This window comes from Ptiloglossa arizonensis, chromosome 3 (genome assembly GCF_051014685.1).
Source record: "Ptiloglossa arizonensis isolate GNS036 chromosome 3, iyPtiAriz1_principal, whole genome shotgun sequence".
NCBI lineage: Eukaryota > Metazoa > Arthropoda > Insecta > Hymenoptera > Colletidae > Ptiloglossa > Ptiloglossa arizonensis.
Window position 1 is genome coordinate 24953321 of NC_135050.1, and position 12957 is coordinate 24966277.

Below are 12957 nucleotides of genomic sequence, written 5' to 3' on the forward strand. Positions count from 1 at the left end.
TTCGAACATGGGAGTTTCAATGAACATAGTCCGGTTCGAACGAAGATGACGTGTTTTATAAGAGCTCTTATCTTTTAGTAAGTGATGTCGAAGACGTCTCGAAGTTGACTTCAGTTTTTTAGCGAATATTTTTTCAAAGTGATACCTTAATCTTCGAACATGAAAGTTTCAATGTAAATATTCCGGTTCGAACAAGGGTGACCCGTTTTATAAGAGCGATTATCTCTTAGTAGGTGATATCAAAAACGTCTCAAGGTTGACCACTATTTCAAGTGGGTATTTCTTGTAAAGTGATATGGTAATCTTCCAATGCAGAAGTTCTCACGAAAACTGTGAAGACTTCGAAAGAAGGTGACACGTTTGATAGGTGCGATTATCTTTTAAAGGACGATGATCAAGAACGTAGATCTCAGTTTCAGTCACCTCGTAGAGTACATTTTGATCTATAATTGCTACAATAAAGACGGAATCGTTGCATAATATTTAAGAACGAAGATTCACTCTAGTTTAAACCTTCTGTATTTCTCTCTCGTATCATCTTCCAAAGATGATTCCCATCGAGCGTCCAAATATAAACATTGTCTCTAAATATAAATCACAGTTCGATGAAACATCTATTACAATAACATCCGACAATAGACAAACAGTAACAGATAATTTCGTTGAAGAGAGAAAGCGACCAGTCTCGAAACCGACCCACGTTGTTATCATGGAACGTTGAAGGAAACCCTTGCCCTCAACAGGAGACTCTCGAGTTTGGGAATGTAGTTCCTCGTCATCTTCCAGTCAATAAACGACGCGTGTATAATAACGAGAACGATGTTCTCATTGTCCAGGGTGTGTTCCAATATCGGCCAAGACGGTAGGTTAGACGGACAACGGTGATAGGAAAGACGATAGTGTAAGAGTCCGAGCCGATAGGGGTGATGTAGTAGGTCGGTGTAGGTGGGTGGCCCCGCCAATATGCCGTCGTCCATACATCACACGGGGGCGACCCGACAAACTGGGGAAACCTGACCAGAAATATGATGTCATTTATATGGTAATACATCGGAATCCCGTCATTTAGATACTTCGATGATTAATGCCTCCGACAGGACAGCGCCAGCTGGTTCCTCTCCGCCTCGGTCTCGCTCGGAGTCGGCTCGTCTTTTCTCGACTGCTTGTTTTCGCTCGAATCTGGACGCTGGGTGAAATGTAGTGGCTGCTGGGAAATATGTACTACGCCCGTGGAACGCTTGTATCGCAATTTTCAAGAAAGAGGGAGCGAAGTTCGATGCGAGAGCTCGAGCCAGCCTCCCGTGACTCGCTCTCGGGGTACGCGTGTCGCTGATGGCTGAAACTTTTGTTCGGACCTTTCGATCGGTGAACGACTGAACTTTGCCATTCGATACTTTTTTGCAGACCGTAGGAATTTATCCAGCGTTACCTCGTGCCTTGCTAAAACTGTTCAATGTTACCGGGTGCTTTGTGCATATTGTGCAATGCTAGCTGGTACTTTTTGAACGTTCTCTTGTATTACAGGGTGCTTTGCGAGTACTGTCCAATGCTAGCAGGTGCTTTTTGAATTTGTCCAATGTTACCAAGTGCCTTTTGAATATCGTCCAATGTTACTCGATGCCTTATTAACAGTTGTCTAATATTACCCAATGGCTTATGAGTATTGTCCAATGTTACCAAGTGCCTTTTGAATATTGTCCAATGTTACTCGATGCCTTATTAACAGTTGTCTAATATTACCCAGTGGCTTATGAGTATTGTCCAATGTTACCAAGTGCCTTTTGAATATTGTCCAATGTTACTCGATGCCTTATTAACAGTTGTCTAATATTACCCAATGCCTTATGAATATTGTCCAATGTTATCCGGTGTCTTATGACTATTGTCCAATGTTACTTGATACGTTACAGGTATTGTCCAATGTTACCTAATGCTTATTAATATCGTTTAATGCTACCTAATACCTTAACAGTTGTCTAATATTACCCAATGCCTGATGAGTATTGTCCAATGTTACCAAGTGCCTTTCGAATATTGTCCAACGTTACTCCATGCCTTATAAACATTGTCCGATGTTCGTTATCGTCGTAACATCGAGTGGGTACAATGATCGACTTCAAGAGAACATAAAAGTAAAGAAAGAACAAACACCTTCCAACAGATCCAAACAGAAGACTTTTGTCTACCTCAGCTACCCGTATTCTCGATTAGCTCTCTACACGTGTAAACAGATATCTCATCCGCAACTTCGCGGATAGTTCTCGTCCCTCAAACACGCACATCGACCGATAGACAAAATCTAGGTGTAATATTTCTCAGTGCCCTACCTGTAACGCCACACGTCGTCAAAATCACCTGTCAAGTAACGTTCCGTGTCGCTGCGACGTCCTAGGTCACCTACTCTTCCCGAAGAAGCTTCTCGACGATACCGATTGTTTCCTCGAAGCAAGAATCACCTCGATCTCGACACCAGGAGTAGTCCATCTAACCGGTAAGCTCTAAATAATTCCCAGTTTGTGTGTCCTCTCCGACCTATGATCTCCCGTGTCGGTACAAGCGATCTGGAGATCGGAAGGTAATGGTGAATTAGATTTCAGCTTATCCCGGTCGCGAGGAACACGGGAGTGACACCACTGAAAGCTTAATTGACAGGAATGACGGCGAGGCCGGTGATCGATCACCGTGGAAGAGCACGGTTTGTCACTGGTTCGGGCTCCCCGTCGTCTCGTACCTCGCCGCCCCCGGGCAGGCGTCAACTCTTAACCGCCGCTAACCTCCCTCCATTGGGTCACCCCAGAGTTACTCGATTCGTACCTTTCTCGTTTGCCGTCTCGGGGGCGAGCATTATGGATACTGCCCGGAGCTCATTGGTATTCCGCGGGGGCCACGCTCTCGCAGCACTTTGCGAAAAAATTTGAAGTTAATAAGAAAAGCCGGCCGAAGCCCAGATGGCTTTCGCTGTACTTGGACTCCGCCGGCCCTTTTCACGCCGCTTTGCACCACCAAGACTAGGATTTTTCTTCGCCTTTTAGCGGTGTCGACCGGGACGATGAATCGCCGGGATTTATCATTGTTTTTGAGGCGGCGCGAAAGTTTCCACGGGGGTTACAGCCGGGAAGTTCCGTCTTCCTCGAAGCTGAACCATTCGAACCGACGAGTATCGCGAAGCAACGCCTTTTGCAGAGCTACGGGATTCTCACCGTCTCGAGTGCGCGGATCTGTGTTCGACTTATATCCACTTGGCAAACCGATCACCTTCGACAGGGTCCTGTAGAGATCTTGTTATTGATCTTACACCTTGCTCAGAGTTACTACGGGGATTACCAGGTCGATCAACCTGGATGACCCAAACGTCTTCGCGAGTTATCGTTCGCGAAAGAAACTCTAGAATTCTGATTCCAAAATGCACTTTTTCTTCATCGTTAGGCTATAGGTTTACCGCTTCGAATGTACCTCTTTTAGATTCCCTACTTATCCTGCAGGTCTACCTTTCTAACGAACATTCTTTGCACTCTCTACCTAGTGCATAGGTCTGCCTTCTACGTATTCTCAAACTATTCTAGAGGTCTACCTTTCGAATGTACCTATGTATCTTCAACCTATCGTACAGGTCTACCAAACTTCAAATGTACCCTCTCACCATTGTCAACCTATCGTATAGCTTCTCTATATTCTCAATTTACAGATCTACCTTCCAAATATAACCTATCTTCTCTACACTCTCAACTACAAACCTACCTTCCAAGTGTACCTTCTCCACATTCTCAACTACAAACCTACCTTCCAAACGTACCTTCTCTTCATCGTCAACCTATCCTCCAGGACTACTCTTCAAACGTAAACTCTCTTCCCTGTCAACTTACCACATGGTACACACAATGTACCAAAAGAGTCCCACAGACCTTCGGTAACGTCCCCTCTCCGCTGTCAACTTGAGAACCGCTCCCCGGAGTTATCATTCTTCGCGAATCCACGAACCCCAAGTATCCTCGTGGTGGTACGATGACACTCGAGAACGGTTCCGCGACATTTTAATGTTATTGCGGGCATCGGAAGGCTCACGGCGTTGAGAAACGACAGTGGCGAAGTTAGCGGGTAATTGTGCGGTTAGGACCCCTCTCGCGGCGTAATGAAGGAGTCGTCAACGAGGCCTATCTGCACTCAATTAGCGTGATTACATGTTCCCTCCTTTCATCGTCCGGAATATCCCGTCGCGACACCAGCGACCGGGGAGGTTGGGGTGTAATTGCGCGACACTTCCGAGATTGAGCTTTATAAAAGTTCCGGAGCCCGCGACGCGAAGATCCTTCTCGCAAACTGGGTGGCTCGTTCCGCTCGTGGGCCGTGGTAAATGCCCGAAAACGGAATCTCGAGAAGGGAAAAAGGTAAACGCGCGTAACGCGTACACCATTAGCGTTAAACGATCGCTGGGAGACCAGACGCTCGACTGACCGCCAGATATAGGGTCATTGGTGACCCCAATGTTCGATGGCTACACGATATGGTTCAGATGACCGTGTTCGTCTACCTTCGATTAAAATAATATTAACGAGAAACGTAGACTTTGACGAAATAGACGAAATTTAAATAAATGGATTGGTATTTTAGGAGAGGGAGGACAATAAACAATTTTCAGTGAAAAAAATTGAGAACAGACCTTGGTTTGTGTCGCCTATCGCTGGTATTTGCAAGGAGGTATATATATGAGTAACCATAGTTGGATCGGTGGAACGAACCTAGTCTCATAATTTGTAAGAATTTCGAGAATTTATGTAAATTTTTCAGAGAGATCTTACTTCGCGATGAACGTTCTTGTTTTTTGGAATATTAGCACAATTGTTACGGATTTTGTCTGTTTGTACATTCTGCATGGATGGAGCGAAGTTCGTATGTTTATTTTCGTTTGGATCGTATAGGTTAAGGTTATTAATCTTACGTGAATCGTAAGTCGATTCACATAATTGTTCCCTACGAGGTTTATTAACCTAGATCACTAAATAATACTATGTACAATATAATGCAAAAGAAACTGTTCAATTGGTAAACAAATAGCTCGAGACATTCCTTGGAAAAAGTGAAGCTAAATATTCTAATTTAAATATTAAATATTCGGAGGTTAATGATTCGTGTATCTGTTAGGTTAAGGTTACGATTCGTTCGGATCGTATAGGTTAAGGTTATTAATCTTACGCGAATCATAAGTCACATAATTGTTCCCTACGAGGTTTATCAACCTAGATCACTAAATAATACTGTGTACAATATATTACAAACTAAACTGTTCAGTTAGTAAACAAATACCTCGAGACGTTCCTTGGAAAAAGTGAAGCTAAATATTCTAATTTAAATATTAAATATTCGGAGGTTAATGATTCGTGTATCCGTTACAATTGTAATTCGGAAACCAATTGTCGGTGCATTCGTTACAATTGTAATCGTAAAGATTCTCGATGTGTTGAAACGTACCTTCTTGTGTCCTCCACTGTTCGTAGAAAATTAATTCTATCCATCGCTCGAGTCGAAGTCTCATTTTGTTAACGTTTCCGTCGCTCTCGTCAACGTCCAGTTCCGGAATACATCGATGTGTCCGGCGACAGTCTACAGCGGTAGCACCGTAGAAGTATCTGCCATCGCACGGCAGAAATCGGTACTAATGAATTTCATTAAGCTCCCCTCTGTCGGTACTACAGATCCCTCGAGAGATCCGATCGTACCAAGGCAACGCGCGGAGAAAGTTAAATAGTTAATCGTGGCTCTATTTACGGTGAAATACTCGACGAAACGATACCAAATAACGATGCACGTCAGATAAAAACAATAATTTTCAATAATTGTTCTATTCGAACGAAACACGTAAGCGTGTTTAAAATACGGAATAAAATTCATCACGCGACTATAATTTTACGAATCAATCTACCGTGCTTCGATCATAATTGGATCGTATTTATACGAAAACACTTTATTTACGAGATAAATGAAAATCGATCCGAACGAAGAAACAAACGTGTACGATTTAGTTCCCACGAATGAACACGTGGTAAGTGTCTTCGTCCCCCCACCCACCCCCTCATCGATACACGTGTAACTATACATCGTTACCGATAGATTACTTTAGAGAAATCGCGGAACGTTCGTGGACGTTTAATTTTCTCGAACGGTGTAAAAAAAGAAGAAAATCGATCGATCCCGAAACCATAAACGGTGCGCGCAAAGCCGGTAACCGAAGCGATAAATCGATGATTCGATGTCCAGCGTTCGCCGAGTGACGAAGTTACCTCCGGAATGTAGAAGAAAAAGTAGCAAACCATGATGAATCGCTATCAAAGTGTCACGCTGTCTGGGCACGATGCTGTGCAACGTCGTCGTGCTCGTTTTGCGAGTTCACGACGTGCCACGTTTACGATCGAGTGTGCCGAATCGATGTTTGAGACGGTGATTTGTTTTTAAGCACCGTGCAAAATTCGTTCGCTCGATTAATTTAGAAACGAGGAGAAAGAAAAAAAATAAATAAAGAAAGGTACCCGTCGGTAAGTATCGATTCGACCTCAAATTAAAAGTGACGCAATAATTACGATGGAAACGATTAAATGTGACACTCGTTATATTCGACAGTCTATCGACGACAATTCTCTGAAAAATATTTTAATTATAAATTTTAAAGAGACTCTGAGAATATTCTAGAAACGATGATTATAATTCTTTGCAGTTGTAATAATTTTTCAATTGTTCAATTTTGAACAAATATTCTACGGTTTGTGCTTTTCAATGTGCGTTTGGTTTCGTTTATTGGTTCCGTGTATAAATGTTCAACGGTGACACAAATGGGACGGTATAGAGAGGGTGGAACGTGACAAGGGGTGGAAACAACGAAATGTATATTAATTTCGATAGCAATCGGGAACAATTAGGAGGAGAAACAACTCGTTCGATATCTCGCGTGTCGTGCGATAGCATTAATTCGGTGACACACGTTTCTGATATTAACGCGGCGCGTGGTACCAGGGGTGGCGATTTATTTATGAGTATTTCTTACCTTGCACCCCACGCTTCATTAAGATCTTCGTAAATCCTGTTAGGATCCGACAGACGTGTATTATATCGGGTATATTTGTACGGGGTGGTCCGGCATATGATTCCGGAATTAGCCGAACAATGTAATAAATGATCGTGGAGAACGTTAGGACGACATTGCGTGGAACGATATATTCGCGGTAGATCACTGTTACGTAATCTTTATTAGCGGTTTCGCGTTCTTTGGTAAACGCGACACGAGAAGAAAATACGAGAAACTATTGTGTACGGTTTCTCTTTGCTTCGATCGTTCAGTTCTTATTGCGTGAAGATAAATGTGTCGAGAAGTGTTAAGTATCATTTTTTCCAATTTAATTATTATCCCGTTTTGCGATTCTTCGAGTTATCGGTGTACCAATTTTTCGATTTTCCAATTCTCCAATCGCCCAATTCTTCGATTTTCCAATTTTCCAATTCATCGGTTCTCCACTTTCCCAATTGTCCAATTCTTCAGTTTTCCAATCCTTCAATCGTCCAGTTCGATTTTCCAATTCTTCAATCGCCCATTTTCTTCGATTTTCCAATTCATTGGTTCTCCACTTTCCCAATTGTCCAATTCTTCAGTTTTCCAATTCTCTAATCATCCAGTTCTTCGATTTTTCAGTTCTCCAATTGCCCATTTTCTTCGATTTTCTAATTTTCCAATCCATCGGTTCTCCACTTTCCCAATTGTTCAATTCTTCAGTTTTCCAATTCTCTAATCATCCAGTTCTTCGATTTTTCAGTTCTCCAATTGCCCAATTCTTTGATTTTCCAATTTTCCAATCCATCGGTTTTCCAATTTCCCAATTATCCAGTTCTTTAGTTTTCCAATTTTCCAATCGCCCAGTTCTTCAATTTTCCGATTTTCCAATTGTTTGGTTCTTCGATTCTTTAATTCCTCAATCGTCCAGTTTATCAATTTTCCAATTTTCCAATCGCCCAATGCTTCAATTTTCCAATTTTTCAGTTGTTCAGTTCTTCGATTTTCCAATTCTCCAATCGTCCAGTTCTACAATTTTCCAATTGTCCAGTTCTTCAGTTTTTCAATTCTCCAGTCGTTCAGTTCTTCAATTTTCCAATCGTCAACTTCTTCAATTCTCCGACCGTCCACTTCTTCAATTTTCCAATTGTCCAATTCTTCAATTTTCCAATTCTCCAATCGTCCACTTCTTCAATTTTCTAATCGTCCACTTCTTCAATTCTCCAATTCTCCAATCGTCCACTTCTTCAATTCTCCGACCGTCCACTTCTTCAATTCTCCAATCTTCCACTTCTCCAATTCTCCAATCGTCCAGTTCTTCAATTTTCCAATTGTCCAGTTCTTCGGTTTTACAATTCTCCAATCGTCCAGTTCTTCAATTTTCCAATTGTCCACTTCTGTAATTTTCCAATTCTCCAATCGTCCACTTCTCCAATTCTCCAATCGTCCACTTCTTCAATTCTCCAATCGTCCACTTCTTCAATTCTCCAATTCTCCAATCGTCCACTTCTCCAATTCTCCAATCGTCCACATCTCCAATTCTCCAATCGTCCACTTCTCCACTTCTCCAACCGTCCACTTCTCCACTTCTCCAACCGTCCACATCTCCAATTCTCCAACCGTCCACTTCTCCAATTCTCCAATCGTCCACTTCTCCAATTCTCCAATTCCCCCTCGCTCAACTCCATCGATTCTCAAATTTCCCCGATCGCCCTCTTCGTCGATTTTCCGTTTCTCCGATCCCCGAGCTCTCTAATCCACCGACTCGACGATTCTCCCGAGCGACGATACCACGACTCCACCGGTGGCCACGATTCACCAACTCGCACTCCGATTCGTCGAATTCTCTCGCGACGCGCACTCGCTTCACGACCACCCGCGAACGATGCACACACGCGCGAACCGATACCACCGAATCAAATACCACAATATCTCGCGCGTTACGCACTCACACGCCGAATCTGTCGCGTAAATATTCGCGAAACGCGAATCGAGAGAACCGGAACGATGGAAACGAGCAACAAAGTTCCCCGTGGAAAGATATCGGTCGGAAAATACGAAACGACCGTTTAAGACTGTTACTGCCTGGATCGGAGCGAACGGGGGTAGCTGGGGTGGCCTCCCCTCCACGGTTACATCGGTCGAGCAGTTTAAAAAGCTATTTCACGGCGGTCGGGGTGCATCTGTTTTGAAAATCTCACGATTTTAAAGAGACACCAGCTCGGGGGAGTCCCCGAGGGAGGACTTGTCAGTCGTTCAAGGGTTCGCGCAACCCCCTTTCTCCCCGAAATCATCCACGGACGTGTCTCTGGGTGACTGTGTGTGTGTATGTGTGTGTGGCTAGGTCGTTGGAAACAAGATCTGGTATTCGTACGTGTAATCGTCATCTTCGAGTCGAATCCAAGGTAATCGATGCAAAAGTCAGGATCAGAGGGACTTAAAGAGGGAGTGTCGACGTGGTGAGAAATGTTTCGCGTTGTACCAATAGGCAAGATGACTCTTCCAGTTTGTTATACTTATTTTTTGGCAGATACACTTCGAACGTTGATTCTTCTGACTTCGTTCGGAATGATTGTCAGTTGTATACATCGTCCACGTTGCATTGAAATCTCTTCTCTTTATCGAGGATTTTCTCGTTAGGAATTTGTAGTACGTTCCAAGGGTCTTCCAAGACCCGTCGTGTTCTCCAATTATTTTCACACGATCGAAGAAGCTTTTACGATAAATGCAATTCGATGCTTTGTATTAAAATTAGAACTAAAATTAGCAATAAAATTAGAAACACAAATTCCAGTGGAGACACTTTTCTGTACGAAAACTTTATATGAAAAATTACTAATCGTATTAATCTCTCGAAAGAAATTAGAAATTTTGTGCATAGAAACAAATTTTCGAAGATTATATTACATATAGTGTTCGTGATTTTTTCACGAGGATCGAGGAGAAAATTACCTTCTTCTTTCGGAATATTGGGTTTAATCGAGGAAGCTTCCGTTTGCAATTCGATCGCTTGTAAGTCGACTCAATGGTGTATCGTTCGTGAGAAGAGTCACCCCGGTTAGAAGATCACCGTGGAGAACCTTGACGAAAGCATATTCGTTTCCAGTTGTCCCCTAAGAAATTCATCTGGTCGTTAGAGTTCTCTGTTTCTTCGAAACTAGCTATCCCACTTGGTCGGTTCTCTGTCATAAATCCACTTTCGATTATGTTATCTAATGGGAGTATTATGCAACGTGATTGCTAGCTTTAAAGCGTCGTTTCTGCGGGGCTCTGGGGTCGACTCGGAGTCTCGTAAGAATCGTGTATCCATTATGGGGTAATTAGGTGCGCGAGAGAGACCACGGGGACGAAACAAGGAAGCGTATCAAATACGGAAATGTTTCGAACGCGATGTGTAATCGACGATTTCGTATCTGGCGGAAATTTATTCGGAGAAATTATCAACGAATTTTAATTTCGAACGACTGAGTTAATTGCTAGAGACCACGCACTGTGGTTTCGTAACGCATAGGTGATATTTAACGCGAAGATTAGAAGTTGGAAATATTGTGCAATCGTTTTTAAAAGACACGATTCTTTCTTCGTTATAATCACAATCTTCGGTTCGTTGAAGTTTGATTTAAAGTAGGTGAGTTAATCATAAGTGAGTTAATCATAAATGTGCATAGACAACGTACAGTTTTTCGTGACACACAGGTGATATTTAAAGTAAAGATTACAAATTGTAAATGTTGTGCAATCGTTTTTAAAAGAAGTAATTTTTCCTTCGTTATAATCACAATCTTTAGTTTGTTGAAATTTGATTTAAAGTAGGTGAGTTAATTGCAAAGACAACGTACAATTTTTCGTGACACACAGGTGATATTTAACGTAAAGATTACAAATTGTAAATATTGTGCAATCGTTTTTAAAAGAAGTAATTTTTCCTTCGTTATAATCACAATCTTTAGTTTGTTGAATTTTGATTTAAAGTAGGTGAGTTAATTGCAAAGACAACGTACAATTTTTCGTGACACACAGGTGATATGTAACGCGAAAATTATAACTTGTAAATATTATACAATCATTTTTAAAAGAAGCGATTCTCCCTTCGCTAATATTACAATGTTCGGTTCGTCGTTGTCGAGATTCGCGATGTTATCTCGATTTACTCACAATTTCACGATAAGTGCATGTATTTCCAATTTAAAGATCGTACTATATACACAGTGTCTTCTTTATCTCCATATGGTGGAACACCTTACGAAGAATCGAAAATGTATTGTTAAAAAAAATTCTTTGTTACGAAAAAGGGATAATGTACGATATAAATAATTTGTCTACTACTCTCCATGCGGAACAATAATCGTACATTTTTTGTACACCGTAAATAACTCGTGAAACATTCCTTCATGAGACGAAACAAGAACCGAAAATATCGAAAATATATTCTTGCAAAAAAATTCTTTGAAACAAAAAGAAGTAACATTCTCAAGAACATTTTTTCAATACCATAAATAACTCGTGAAACATTCCATCGTGAGACGAAACAAGAACCGAAAGTATCGAAAATTTATTCTTGCAAAAAAATTCTTTAAAACAAAAAGAAGCAATATTTACAAGAACACTTTTCCAATACCATAAATTACTCGTAAGATAAAACACCCGTTATTTATCAATACCCAAACGTTCCATTTGGATCCTCCTTGGAAAAGAATCACGATATCGTTTCGCGACAAAAATAAAAAGAAAGGTGAGATAAATTTCAGAAGTAAAATTCTAAACGAAACAATCACTGCAAAAATCATAATCTAAAATTTATTTATCGTTGACCAGTGTCTCGGGCTACGTTAAATTTTCTCTGGAAGAGGCAAGGGTTTTCGAACGCGAGCTCCCCGACTTATTCGCAAATGAGGGACGATCGCGATAAACCAGACAAACGCTATTATGCACAATAAAATTCACCCCTCCGGTTTGAAATTCGTAAGTTCTAATTTTCTCGTTTTATCCGTGACAAGCGTCGCGGCGGCGACGGCGACGCGGGAGCGCGGGAACGTGTATCGAGAAACGATAAAAATTTAACCGGAAGGATTCGACTATCGGCCACGTACACACCCACACGGTGTCTTGTTGCTGCACTTATAAGTCAGTCGCGAATTCGATGTTAGCCAGAGAATTCTTATCTTAATGTAGCAAATAACTGGAGGGACCGACGGAGAGCGAGGTAGATAACAGTACCTACCGATCTAATCTCACGGTTGATTTAACTCGCTTCATAATTCTTCAAGCTAATCTCAATCCACGTATAAGCATTACTTCTCTCCCTTATATGTTCCACGAACATCTACATACACATTTAATTAAGTGTACCGGACGAAACCGTCGCGATTTCGGGGCTCGTTGCTTTTTCAATTACCTTTTAGCGAATTGCTCTTGAAGTTTAGTCGCTCGAGTTTGTTTCGTTTCGAAGAAATTTATTTTAAGACTTTCGAGAGACGATACTGGAGAAAATCGAGAGATTGCAACTCGAGAATCGAGCGTTGGTAAAATGTTTCCGATCGTTCGTGGATTATTGAAAGTATTTTTTAGTTTTATTTTTCCCTATGGATCGAATCATTGTATTTGGAGGTTATTTGGGAGGGAGGACGTGCAAGGTGACTATGGTGGCGCCATCTAGGACTCGGTGAATGGTTTACTAGGATTTGTACCTAACTCTTTTCGTATTTAATATTTTTTCCTATCTTCGTTTGTTTCCCGGATCTTTAACCGAGGGAATATTTCTACCCCAACTTCGAGGGTAGTTTCCCCTTCTTGAAGAGGAATATAAACCGATAAAAAAATTACAGATGTCTAACATTTTTCACTGCTCTGTTTATCGAGTTTCATCGAGATCGAAGATCCCCAATTGGGTTGTGTTCCTTGGAAAAGCAGAGGCGATTTATCAA

At 41.6% G+C, this 12957-nt stretch overlaps 1 protein-coding gene and 1 long non-coding RNA gene across 6 annotated transcripts in view; one reads left to right on the forward strand and one right to left on the reverse strand.

The window, feature by feature from the left end:
* The window catches only part of LOC143143979 (protein trachealess-like), a 303155-nt gene that overhangs the window by 187707 nt on the left and 102491 nt on the right, over positions 1–12957 (forward strand). The gene's annotated exons all lie outside the window — the stretch shown is intronic.
* LOC143144765 (uncharacterized) lies at positions 508–1676 on the reverse strand. Its single transcript, XR_012991510.1, has 2 exons — positions 1074–1676; positions 508–1013 (listed from the first exon to the last, which is right to left on the reverse strand). It is a non-coding gene; the product is annotated as an uncharacterized LOC143144765 (long non-coding RNA).